The following is a 14941-nucleotide window of genomic DNA, read 5'->3' as shown; positions in this document are numbered from 1 at the left end:
CTCTCTCTCTCTCTCTCTCTCTCTCTCTCTCTCTCTCCCCTCTCTCTGTCGCGTAATCGTCATAATTATCCATGATGACGGATCGTTCCGTCACACGCGCTAATTATCGCCGGCCAGGGCGGTCGCGCGGCTTCGCATCGCTGTGGGCGTAAATCGCGCTCGCACGACGAAGCGCAGCGGCTGGCGCTCTCGTGCGCGCCAGGATTTTTATCCCTGTCCCTTCAGGGTGCCGGGCAGCGCGCTGCATTTATATCCTGCGGGCGGTTCTCTTCGCACGCCGCCACCGCCGCGTTCCGTAGTCCGGACTCCGGAGCGATGGCAGGATCGGCACTAACAATTTTTCTCCGTTATCTATCACGGCGCGCTCATGTTACATAACAATCGTGCAAATCGCTCGGTCTTCGAGCCCGTTCGTGTTCCAGAGCTAGCTCGCGTGTTCCTTGCGCATCGCGATCAGCGTACATTGCGATTAACGCGTTATTGAAAATTATTCAGAGAAACAAGTTTACGACATGCACATCTCCAAGGGTTTAATTGTTATGTAAATGACACTGAAATGTGTCACAGCGATGAGATAACGAGGAGGCCGCTCATCGAAGACATCATGTATCATGCGAGCCTCGCCTCGCAACGTGCTCCTGCTCGTTGCATGCCTTGCCACGACGTATATGTATGTGTGTGTTTGTGTTTTGTGCGTGTCTTGGCTCTTTATTTACTAATTATTCTATCGCCGCTCGAGGCGTCGTCGCGAATCACGCGTCGGAGAAACGCGACCGGGACCGAGAGAAAAGAGTAACACGTCCGGTGACGCCGGCAAAAAAAAAAGGAATTCAAAGATGACAGGGTTGTTTGCGTAAGGCGACGTGTAATCATTACAATTATCGACACTGACAGATTATTCCGTCAACTGGCGCTGAATCGTAATTATCGGGGCGCGATTGCCGCCAGTATCAGTCCGGTTAGCAGCGGAGGTTCGTCATGTGGAAACGAGAAGTTAATGTTCCGTTAAGACGCATAACGTTTAAAATCGCGTTGGATAAAGATTACATAGTGAGTAATCCGCAACGCGTTTAACGGTACCGCGCGATTTGCCTAATAAAGATCTGCAGAAGTGTTCTCTCTTTCTCTCTAGTGGAAACTTCTCTTTCCTCTGGATCACCGCGAGAGGCGAAACGAAGGTGGTGGCATGTCGTAAACGATCTTCGGATGGGACTCCACAAATTATATGCAAATTACACTTGTCACGTGGAATTATTGCACGTGGCGAATACGAATACGAACGCGGTAGAGCAGATTGCGATTGCGAGCGTGTTATTATTACTCGACGCATATATCGTTGTATTTCAGGTATAATAACGCATTCAACCCCTACCCACTAGCGTCCGTCTTTTGTAATAATTACACGAAATGAATATAATTTACCTAAACACGGTATAGACATCGTGACTTTGATGTATACGTACGTAACATTTGCACCGGATAATAACACGTTACGAATTTCAAATAGCCATTTACTGACAAAAGCAAGGGGGGAATTTAATTCTCTCGTTACACGCTCGGTCACGAAGCGAAAGTAGGTAGGTTCGCGCGCGGCCCATTTTCGCCAAAAGGAGGGCCTCGCGTGTCATGCCAACGTGAAATTAATTCTCGTTGCCGGATTAATCGAGAGCAGGGCGGTCCGCGAGCTGATACCGAGGTCTTTAACCCGTCTGCGTCGCGACGCGGGCGCGTGCGTGACGTCATCGAAGATATAAGAAGATGACGCGATCGGCCGATCGTGTGGGTTAACCTGCTGAGTTAGCGCCGCTTTTCGATCCTTGTCGAGCACATCTAGCGGTATGTTACACACATACATAGCATAGGTACGCGTTCGTCGGGCATCCAAACAGAATCTTGTCACGCGTCCAAGAACATGTTAAATTTACCATCTTATTATGTTAGAGCAACAGGTTGTTTAGAATCAAATTCAAATTGATGAATAAAATTTTCGTTAAATAGAAATGCCGTTGCAAATTCTTCTTCTTCTTAGGCAATTGTCGTAAATTTTTAATTCGCAATAAGATATGGAAATTAGACCGCAAATTAAATTTTGATTAAAACAAAGATTGAATTATATAATTAAAAGATAAAATTCTCTAGAACTTCTATTCTTCCTTTATATTTTTTATATATTTAAATAGTTACATAAAGAATTTTTTATTATTTTTTTTTCGGGAAAGAACAAAAGCTATTATGAAAATCATATGATAGCAAACTTGATTTTCAATATGCGCCTGGACGAGCCTAGATAATAGACGTACTCCAACAACGCCTCGCCACGAGAGTTAGCGAGCGAACGCGCGGGCGCATTGCTTACATTCTAACTCGCCGTTTTAATGGCGCAACGGGTCCGAACTCGCGCGGCAAGCCAGTCTAACCCGAGGCAACCCCCGATAGGACTAAATAGGTATCGGCGAATGAGAGATGCGTGGGAAGCCGGGGTCCGGCGGCTGCGGTGGTGGGCGATCTGCCTACGTTCCGCTGAATAATAAATCTGGACTGGGGGAGCCCCTCTGGGTTAGGCTCACCACGATCTAAATACATTCGTAGACGACGCCGTTTACGCCGACGTCGCGCTAACTCTCCGAGAAATCTCTCGCTCTAATTGGCGAGCTGTGGAGTGTGCTTGACCAGCAAATATGCGTATACTCATTGGGTCAAATAGATCGAAGTGAAGCAAAATGTTTCTCAGCCAGAAATTGATATTTTTCAAGCTAAAAGAAAATGCAAGCATTTCCCGCTTAAATAATGTTTAGTTTTCACTATAATACAGTCTTTGTTTTAAAGTATTTATATATTAATCAGTATTATATACAATTATATTATAGATTATTACTAATCTGTTATTAATATAAATTATTAAATCTATCGATTTTTTAAATCTAACACTAAAAAGTAAATATTTTCTTTAAACGTTCCGATACAATTTTTATTTTTTATTGTTACGTATCTTTCTTATGTAGTATTTTTTCTTACTAAGAAACAAACTATAGAAACAATAGTAGCATTTCGCAATACCTACTTTTAATTTTATTTGTCAAAACAATTATTTTAATAAATGTTGCAAGTATTTAGCCTTTGCCTTGTTTCAATGAATCGTTATTAGTAATATCGAATTTTTATTACGGGAGGCGTAAGGTTGCTGGTCATTCGCACGCCCACGAATAATATCAATTACATAGCAATGATATCAGAAACAACGAAATCTACATGGCGTTTGGCCTGGTTATCGAAGATCAATTAAGATAATGGCCACCCGGCCGGAGATCAAATTAAGATGAATTTTTCGTGAATTGTACTGAGAGGCTAACTGTAAATGTAATTTGCACGTCATTGAGTTGCTGTTATTCTGAGGCGATGATATTTCGTATCACGTGCGATTCGATCTTTTGTAATCTGGCATTCAAAGTGTTTGTCGAAACGCCCATCAAAACGATTCATTCGTGGGTTTTCCTTTACCTACCGATATGTTTGCCATATACCTCCCCAAAGGTCATAAACGGTTAATTATCGAGTCTAATAATGTATATTCCAGCCCACAGCGATCATAATTTTATCAACCGCTAACGGTTGTTTCATATGATTATGCTCAGTTTAGACATGCTTACTTTATACGATCGTTCTCAATTATATACCTAAGCATGCATCTAATTGTCTGATAAGTTCGCGATTATGCTTCCGGGATATTTCACCGTTATAAAATCAGATAGTGTTTTGCATGTTTAATCAATAATTATCACATGTACAAGAAACTTCCGAACATAAGATATTTTCTCGCTATTTTTATTATTCCATATTTTAAAGACTTTTTATTATAAATATTCTTGGAAAAGATTGAGCAAATATATTAAAATGGCCTTTATATTTTACATTTACACTTTTATATTGTCGAATTAACTTTAGTATACAAATCTACTGTATACAAATATATCTCAATGTAGTGAACACTTGCGTGACTCGAGCTAGCAATAATATGAAGGTAATTTTGTATCTCATGCATCAAGCAGGCTGTTAATTAGGTGCTCCGCGATAAGAGCTAATCTCGATGTTGGCACGCTTAGAAAGCGCGCGACAACCTTTCCCTTTTGGTGGCCGACAAGCGTAAAGTGATTTTTATACGCATCGCCGGCGAGAACGTCGGCGCGGCGCGCCAAGCAAAACCAGCGCACAATAATTAGTCCGTTTATCTTGAACTGCTCGACGTTCCATTACATCGCCGAGCGTGCGACCATACATAGGTAGCGACGCGACGTGACGCTCATCGTGCGTGATTGTAAGAAAGACGTGTCATAATCAACGAATTATACTTTTGTCTCTACTTGGTGCGACGCAATCGCTGCGGTAACTTCGACGCGTGGAAGGAAGTCGCAGCGCGGGCGACTTCGATGCGTGGAACGATGCGATGGCGCGACGCGACGCGACGGCGCGGGCGATGTGTGGAACGAACGGCACAGGTGACATCGATGCGCGGATAAGGTGTGACACAGGCAGCTTCTGTCAAGTTGCGTCACATATAGAAGAAAATAATAATTTCAAGCCAAACTTTTGAACACTCGTCAAAGATTTCAAATGAAGCACATGTCATTATAAAAAATACTTGTGTATAAATTTTCTAAAAAGATGTTTCTCTTTTTCAAACTGCATGGAAAGTCATACGATTTATTAAGACCTACTTTTCAGTCTAAGTAATAGGTAACCGACCTGCTGTCAAGCAATAATGTAACTTTCTTCTAAGATTTCATAATAAAAATCAATTTAATATAGATGTTAGAAACGAGATAACACATTTGCTTGCATAACGCAATCCGTTTCCTCATTTGTTCTCCATCGCAGATATAAATTTAAAGTGTACTCTAATATATATCGATTTAAAAATGTTATATCTTAATTAACATTAAGTAGGAGCTTTGATATAATCTTGATGCATAAATGCATGCAACATTAAACCGTGATTTGCGAAAGTAGCGCGCATTTTCTCATCGCTAGTGCAACTAGTTTGACGTTATGTCACAGCTTGCGTCAGACTCTTCTATTACCAGCGGTTGACAATGAGGTACTACCGTTAAAGTGAATGCTATTTGCATGTAAATCAAATGGAGCTGATGACTCCGATCTTTAAACAGCCGCGGAAAAGCTTCAGTTGGGTATGGGAGCGTGTATTTCTACTGATTGTGAGAAACATTGAATTCTATCTCACTTGACGTAGAAATTGCGCAAAAGGCGAGGTTACGCAAGGTATAGTAGACAGAAAAATAGTTCTCTTAGAAATGTAACACGGGTATTCATGGCAATCGTTTAATCTGCAGCGTGTCGCGAATACGACGACTAACGACGAACGTTATTCGTTTCATTTATCTCTCGCGGAAAATAATTAACATCTTCTTAAAACAAAGTGATTCCCACGTTTTGAAACAACGCTTTCGAAGAAGCGAAAGATACGCTCTCAACTTTAGCCGAAGTGAACAATAGAGTAATTGCATTGTAAATTATCCTAATGTTCTATTTTTAGAAATGCAGAATATCAGTATGTAGTTCTAAAAAGGATATCATATAAAAAATACTAAAACATATTTAATCTCATCAGAATCAATTTTTTTTTTAGTTTTTCGTAATATATGTTTAGCGATTAAAAACACTTTGTTATGAATTTAAAAATAGATTTTACTATAGATAAATATTATACTATAAAAATATTACATTATAATGTAATATTGTAATATTTATAATCTTTTTAGATATAATTGCTAAGCTAAAAAAAATTAACAAAAGGATCAATTTTTTACGTATCCGGATTCTATCTACGCTATTGCTTTACGACCACTCTTCCTTGGAGATCACGAGACCAAACGCAAATTATCATTCCGCACGCGGTTTGACTAACTGACCGTATTAGTGTCCGACGGCTAGATTACGCCGATGATTAATTCGGACGAGTAACGTCGATATCGACGTGCATGCTCGTGCACTCGTTCCCCATAATGCGTTTCCCCCGTTCTCGTCTTGTTTTCACCGGCCTGGCGATGATACACGTCCGCGTAACCGATGGCCGACTTCGCGGACCATTAGGCGTTTCCTCCGTTATATCGGTGATGATGAGAACGCACGAGCGAGCGATCGAACTCGGATATCTTTTTCGCTCCTTTTCCAAGGTGCGATTAAACGTGTGCCTATCGCGATATGGCAATCATCAGATGGAAGGAACCTGTTAATTACTTCATAACAGACTAGGTGTGAGTTGTACTTGACAACATTTAACTAACTTCGGCTGATGATGTCTGTTCTCTCCGGGTTTAGATTACGATCGTACTACGGTCGATACAAATAAAAGAAAAATTTAGTTAAACGCGTGGTTAATGCTGATCGACTTTAACGCAACGGTTTTATGTAAAATAAAACCGTAAAATCTCGTTGTTCAATGCAGAATCAGTTTCTTCGTTTCTTGTCAGTGCAATCTAAACAATCGCGCGAAGACAGAATAGTTCCGTAAGCGAATGCGAGCCAACTTTAATTGTCGCTCATTCAAGTATGATTGAGTGCATGTTTTCTCAAACGTTAGTTACTCGTACTCGTGTTGTGTCTATCGCTAAAAGGAAGAACGACTCATCAGAGGTACTGTACTCAGCTTGCATTATCCCGGCGGCTTCTTCATATTCTACTCGCGGCAAATATCGGGCCGACCGCCGACTGACGACCATGTCGCGACGTGGATAAACGGTTACACGCGCGAAGCTTGTGTTCGGCCGTCTTCCGGGTCTGCCGGTGCCGTGGAGGAAGTTTCGTCGGCGATTTAAGCGTAGGACGCTTTGAACTTTTGTACGGCAGTCGATAATCGTTAAAGAAACACGCGAATTCGCATAGCTGAGCATAGCACATTAACGCTTTTGAAACATCGCGTAGCATTTGCCGAGTTGCGTCAGCGGTAAATCGCGCGGTGTCATCACTCGTTTGTACAGTGATAATATTCTCAGAATTATGGCATAATGCAATGTATAATTTTGGCGTAAATGAAAAGACGGAATATTCTAAAGAAGAGAGGAAAGGATTTCTACTACTAAATGGGAGAAGTTAAGAAGAAATAATTAAATATAATTTTTATAATTAAGATCAAATAGATATTAAATTGTTTATCTTACAAATTAGAAGGTAATTATAATTAATTGAAAATAATAGCAATGATGGTATATTCTTGATAATGACTTTTGGTATATACTTGGAGTATTTTTTTATTCATTTTACACCTGGAAAACATAAGCCATTTTTGCTAAACATCAGAGAATTATCACATCTAAGGTTTATTACCCAAATATTGACGGCGGTCTATCAAGGAGATGCCAGCGGAAGTACTTTCTACGTCCGATGATTCTGCGGACTTTCACGTGAGGAAGAGCCACTTGAGAGAAACTGAAAGTCATATCGCGAATGATCACGATTTTCTCACGGCGATTCTTGAAGCCACATACCCGTCGTTTACATTGTCCGATTCAGGATAAGAACAATCTATACGCAGATATCAACTTCCGGCAACAAGCTTTCCCTGTCATTTTACTCAAGCTTTTTACGAAGGACATAGGTTTTTAATAATGCAGAAATTAATTTAATTATCTATTTAATGTCGATCGTCACGAAACACGTTAACCATGAAATAAAATAATTCGCCATACCGTGATCAATTACTAGACGATACCCCACTTTCAACCGCGTTCAACTGCATATCCGCAATAATTGCCAGAGCAGGAAGGAAGATTACGCAAGCCTGGGCCTGACACATAGGCGATCCCCCCCCTCTCCTCGAGATACAAGAAGAATGTAAATCACTGTCGCTGATTAAACGATTTATTCTACCTGGCTCCTAATTGGATCGATGCATTATAACGTCAGCCAGTTAAAAGCAAATGTTTGCATCATACGTAACGAACATCCGACTCGTGCACATGCTCTTGCCTCTTGCACGAGCCGCGCGCATGCCGCCGCCGCTATGCGATCGCAGTACCGCGACACGGATCGCAAAGAGGATTTTCTCTCTCGCGCGGCTTTAAAGATATCCTCGCGCTCGGCATCGGCATCGGTTGCAGAGTATTCCCGATCGGCGCTACTATGCGCCTCTAAAGTGGACCGGTTTGCGCAGCAGCGGCAACAACGGCGGGATCGATTCACGGGGAAAAGTGCCGAGGGGAGAAAAACGATAACGCCGCCGGGAGGAAGAGCGAGTCCCATCTCGGAAGAGAGAGCCGCGGCCTGCACGCGGCGAGGTTGTCTTTTGCCGTCTCGTCTTATCTACCTGTCAAGGCCGAATTCCACGTCTCGTCGAAAATGCGACAAGACACGACGTGACACACCGCGCGTAAAAGCGTGTACGTGTGATGCGTACAACGTATATGGGAGATGGATGCGTGCTTGCGGAAAAGAGAGATAAGGTGTAACCAAATGATGCTGGCGGAGAAAAGAATGTTGAGAATGTTGACGCCAAGGAAAAACATCACTTCATATTGCGAGATATGAATGATTGTAGACACGGAGACGGAGTATTTCATCTGAACGAAAAAGAGATGAATTTGAGGGCCAAACAAAGAACACAATGCAAAAATACATAAGGAAAAATTGTAATTTAAAAATTTACTATAATTACTTATAAAATTAAATTCCTTAAATTATTCCTTAAATTACTTATAAAATTAATTATAACATTCTTGTCGTTTCAAATTTGTAACATGTCAAAAAATTACATCATAATTTTTATAAAAAGGAAAGATAAGGATAAAACGATAAGTCACATTAAGATAATTTTAGCGTCTCACAGACTTGAGAAAATTCTCGACGATATTCAATTGCCATTAAAAATCGTAAAAAAGTATACATTTTATGAATCTAAATATTCCCTCATAATTTTTAATAAATAAAATTTATGTGGGGAAAAAAATTATCTGACGTCGAAATAGCGAGGAGAAAAATAATCTCAGAAGGCACTGTCCTTATCATCTGACGTCCCAGATAGTTAAATACAAATACTGTCAGACTGGCAAGCTATAACGTACAGCCTATAACGTCTGCATGTGGCGCTTTGCCGCGGATAGGGGATAGGTGCATAGATCAAGAGAAAGACTCCAAGTACAACGGGGTCCAGGCATCTTTTACCCTCTCCGCGTCCGTATATCCTCTTCGTCGTCTCGAACCCGCGGCCGATGCTGGTATCGACGAAGCGGACGCGAGTGGCACCGCGGGAAATTAATGACCGTCGTCGCGGTCGCATGAATTGAGTGGAGATTCGTGTTAATTGGGATAAAGTCTTGTGTTTTTCATGAATGAATCAAGCGCCGTGTCGTATAACCGATGCGATGGGAGCCGGATGCTATCCACCCAGTGGTGACGCTCGGCTGGTCGGGAATGTCGGGATGGTCACGTGCATGCTCACACTTTCTTAAGCTCCGCTCATACGCAAAACTTTTCCTGCACATTTTCCAAACATTTGCGTGTAACTTCAATGTTATTGTAATCTTCGGTTTCATCTTCGCTCGTGATCAAGTATATTTATACCAAATCCGATACTTTCCTATTGGTTCTAAATCTTTTTCAAATTTTTTTCATTTTGCTTGATGAAAATTGCAGCAAATTAATTGGTGAAATTGGCCGTTTTTAAATTTTGGTAAGATAATACTTGATCAAGTTAATAACTACAAATGCAAATGTGAATGTGGATGTGACGATAGGAATTTTCAGATTTGACAATGCTTTTCGGTTTATTCATTCATTGTTAGTTCACTTTGTGAACATAATACTTCTCTAGATTCTTCTAGGTTCAAAATGATAAAATTTAGCATAATCGTTACAAATAATACATTTGAACTGCGAAAGAATCGCGTTATTACAGTTATAAAACAGTATAATAGATTCGATGTTCACAACTCCGCTGTCATATTTTAGTTTCACTCCGACCGAGTAGAACGCCTTCTGAAAATCTCTTAGGTGTACATGCTGGTGAATCTTTGCCGCTCATCCGGAAATGGAGAACAGCTGGAGAACCACTGCTCGCCCACGCTTCGCTACATTCATTCACTTCTGCGTCGATTCCCCCTTCTCCACTTGTCTCGCGCGCGCTCGCACGCGGCTCCGCGCGGTGCCTACGACTCGCGAGCGTGTTCGCATCGCGTGTACGTGCTCACGGTAACCTCGGCCTCGCGGGTGTCTGTGCACGAGTAGGACGTCCCGCGGCAGGTGACGTCATCCGTCTCGTACGCGTTATCCGCGTGCGTGTCCTCACCCGGCCGCGCGCGAAACGGTCATTAATAAAGTTTATTACGCGTCCGCGACCCATCATCGCGACGCTACGGACGCGGCGTTATCTCTTTCGGCGACAAGACGCGACACGAGAGAATCACTGTCGCGACGCGGCGGATCTTTTTGCGAAAAATAGAGCAGAGACCGCGACTGCGCTAACGCGATGACGTATATACCGTGGTGCGGAGGTATGCGTAAACAGGAAACTTTTCACGGCGATTATTTCTGAAATTATAGTTGTTAAGTACTCGTCTCCTTCACATTTCTCATCTGTAGTTACTTAATAACTTCAGGAAATTAATACTAGTTATCTTCATTATTTCAATGAAAACGTTGGTTCTCTCCCATCATCCTAATCGCTAATGGGCAGTGATATTTATATAGCAATCTCTATTTCAGTTAAAATTATGGAAAAACTGATCTCCTGAATTCCTTACATAATAAGCTAAGAGGAAATTACTATTGTAAGTAATAAAAATACGTTTCTATTTTCCTTCCCTTTCAGGTTCTAATTTTCTTGGAATCTTATTTTATGATTGTTTTTACAAGAATTAAATTCAAACTTTGAAACATTTTCAAAAGTTTTTCAGATTCCATGCAATGCTTAATTGAATAATTCGATATTACATAATAGAAATTGAAAAATACGATGAAACCTTCAAGTCTTGTAAAAAATGCAATATTAGGTTCTAAACATCAAGATTTAGAAACCAGATGAGAAAGACATTTAAGGTCTACAATTATATCATGATTTCATCGAGTTCTTAAATTTTTCCCGAGTGACACAAATGTGTTGTCGTAAATACTACAAGCTCGTATCCTAAAATAGAATTATGCATTCTGATTTGCGGAACGGAACGCAATCGCGGTGGCTAAAGAATTACGCGAGACGGAGGCGCGCTTGGCCAATAACCCGACTCTTCGTCCGAGCCCGGCAACGAGCGACGCACGTAGGTAGCTGCCTGCGGTTAATGATGCCCGCGCGAATCGATGATTCGTCAATGTCCGCCACGGAATTGGAATTATCCGACGAAAGGATGGGACGGAGTACCACCGATGTATGCATACGGGCTCCTCCCCACGTCCTCCTTGTCGGGAACTTAGCTGAATATTAAATGTCCCGCTGACGTGGGGCCTACCCCCTTGCCTTCTCGAGTGTGGGAAAAATCGAGACGAGCTAATCGGCGTGCGTTTCTCGCGTGTCGCTTGGCCCTCACGGGAGATGGACAAATCTCGGTGAAAAGAGACCGTAGCATAATTAAGGGCTTCAAAGCGAAAGCGAACCGGGCCTGTAATTTGTAAGGCCTGCTTTAAGTACGAAATCGTATGTAAAGTGGTTCTTATAAATTATGGACTTGCCACATTTTTGCCCCCCAGCCCTTTAATTATTAGCCGTCTACGCGATTCTCCGATGTAATTGGAATTAAACAAAAAGTGAAAACGTCAAACGAGCTAAATGCCGTTCAATACATTTGAAGATATCCCGACCGTAAACGGTTTACACTTTATCTTATTTTATTTTTTAGTGCGAAAAATAAAACTTGTGTCATGCTTAATGATGCAGTAATAATGAAATACGGTAATTCTTTTTGTGTTTTTATTTAAAATTGGGTTAAAATATATTTTTGTTCTGTAATTTAAAATAATGTATACACGAAGGTGTTGTTTACAACATCCCATCAACATTAGAAGTGTTTAAACGTCTAAGAGAGTAACATTAGAAGGGAAGTTAGTAGAGAAATTTTACGAGTAGCTATCATTTGCAACCATCAGCGAGGATTCACTCAAGTGAAATGTGCCGTTTGCGAGCGATGGTTTTCTATTACCATCGGTCGTGCGACGACGCGATCGAGGCACGGTCTATTCTCTGGGTCGCCTCGTCATTTTGCGCGGGTCGTACGTGACTTTTTCGCGGAACGCAAGGCCCGTCTCGAATCGCACGACTCCCAGACTTCATGAACGCCAGAAGATCATCTCCGTGATCAATGGTGCGCCGAGGGACAGAGGATGCGCTTATGGACTCCTCGGGGCCATAACTGTATCTACTCGGATAGCACGCTCGGATTATGAATGCACCGTTGCACCGCGGTTGCGGAACAATGCGACTTAATAGCGACGGCCTGTGTGCCACGAGTACGTTTCGTACGTTTTGTACGTTATTTATATAAATGAAGGAAGAAAGGGACGCGCGAGACTGCCAACCCTTTAGCGTGTAGGTTCCTCCGAAATCGGAACGTGACGTTGCGTGCGCGTGTCACGTTGTTATAATAACATCTCGTCCTGGAGGCGTTGCTCGAGAACATCCCGATTCAATCCGTCAAGAAGCCGTGTCAAATTCACCGATGAACTTTCAAAAGCAGGGCTTTTTGACTCTCTCTTCCCGCTAATCACGTGGATCACCAATCCTTTTAGACTGACTGTCTTTTTGATACTTGACCGCATTTCGAATCCATCGTCCGTGTCTCATATCAACTCTCAGTCATCTTCTGTTTTATTTGACTCAGAATAGAAATGCCAGTAAAATGACATGAATATCTCAAAAATTACCCAAAAGTTAATAAAGCACTGAAAACAAGATTTTTACATATAGTAAAGTATTTCTAAATTAATAAAGATCAATTTTATCTATTATTTCACTAAGAGAAATCAAATCTACTCGACGAGATTAACTCAAAGTAGACCGCATTAAACTAGTAGCCTCGTGTTTATAGTATCTAAAATTTCTGACTATATTAAATTAAAAGAAATAAAGATAATTAAATGAGTACCAATTGTAGCGATAGTTTTGCGGAGCTATTTCAAATAAAATAGTTATTTTTAAACATGCGATAAGTCGGCAATTTTTCAGCCACGACGGCATAATAACGCAGTGGAAATATGACGCTCGTTCTTCCGTTTGGATTAGGGAATCGTCGGCCATAAGTAAAAATCACACATCCGAAAGTCGTAACGTGGGCGTCGTGGACGCCACGCCTGTTATAATTTCAGCCGCCACACTTTGCGTACTACGGTAACTCGCGCGCGGCCCTGCAAGATCTCCGTCGCGATATCGCCGAGGCCTCTCCGCGTCTCCGCGCGTGCACACACATGCACATTGCACACATTCATATACATATCGTGCGTGCAAACCAGTCGCGGGACTTCGCCGTCCCGGCGAATCCGATCGGCCGGTTCGGCGGGATTGTGATATTGTGAACTCGCGAACGAATAAACTCGTCCGCGGGGAGATGCCCGATCGAGAGAAACGAAGTGTCCCATTTATCGCCGAGCACGCAACTCCATTTCGCGCATCCAGCCGCACGCCGCACATGAACGATTAAACTGGCTGCGGAATGCAATACGAGGAAATCGGCGGCAGACGAGGGGTGACCACGGGGATGAGGAAGGAGGGGACAGCGAGGATAAGTGGAAAGGGGAGAACGGACGGAGATGACGAGGAAAAGGAGAAAGAGAGAAACGGATGCGGCGAGGGCGAGGCGCGTGCATCTCTCCGGGGAGACCGGTGGGCCCTACGCTCGCGAACTGGTGCGACCGGTGCGCGTCGCGACTAATCATTGCGTCCATCCGGCAGCGTGCGCGTCCAGAATGGTAGCACTAAATTATTTTGCTGTGCGATTGCGGCGACGGTGCGACGCCGCGTTGGCAAAAAAAAAGTGGCGTAAGAGACGGCCGGACTGAATAACGGCGGGCCCGGTGTGGCTGGACCTATTATCGAGAATCGTCGTCGATCATTTCGAGCAAATTAATAAAACCGACTTCCTCCGGGGGTGTCTACCCCGCTAGACTTTATCTCATTGCGATTTTTTCTGAGAATAGATTTATATAAATTGGAAAGATAAAAGAAAAGTATCGAAATACATTCACTCTATAAACATGGAACTTGGATAATGTTGAAACATATTTTTTTCTTGTGCTTTATTTATTTTATTCTTAATATTCTTTAAAGTATATGTTCCATATATTATAAATATAGCAAAAAAGATACTAATGTTATAGCGACTTAAGAATAAATCGAGCGCAAAAACTGGTCTCTATATATGAATGAAGTGTCTTTAGGCACAGTGCGATGAAAAATACTCGTAAATCTGAGGATTCATTAAACTTGAATCAACGGGGTATAACCCTCCGTGAGGGACTTCCTAATGAGACTCTTCATGTATCAACTCGGACTCCGTGATGAAACAAAAAATCCTCGGTACGGCATTTGGGTGTGCAACAAACAAATTGTTTTTTCTTTTGGAAGTAAACGTCTCTAGATGTAAAAGACGACATTTGATTTTCAAGTGCCCGGAGCTATAATTGGCCCCCGTGACGATTGGGATGCGGAAAAGTAACCCTTGACTGTTAGGACAAGCTGGCGCGCGCGACCCCCAAGCTGCACTTAATTTAGCAAATCTACCATTTATATTTATTAAATATTATATATATATACAATAGATTTCGTAATATAAATAACTTTTACTAAAGGATACTAAAGAATGCTTATATAGATCATACAAAAAATGATTTCTCGATCACATATTAATAGATAAGGTATGCCGGTTCTAAATCACTTGTGGAGGGGGGATGACGTCATCGGCGTGGAGGGGGATGACGGCGTGTTTGCATCATTAATTAAATTAGGTTATAA

The sequence above is a fragment of the Temnothorax curvispinosus genome, unplaced genomic scaffold (assembly GCF_003070985.1).
Source record: "Temnothorax curvispinosus isolate PA1 unplaced genomic scaffold, ASM307098v1 QBEX01010941.1, whole genome shotgun sequence".
Taxonomy (NCBI): domain Eukaryota; kingdom Metazoa; phylum Arthropoda; class Insecta; order Hymenoptera; family Formicidae; genus Temnothorax; species Temnothorax curvispinosus.
The sequence above is the reverse complement of the archived record's forward strand: the minus strand, read 5'-3'. Positions refer to the sequence as shown.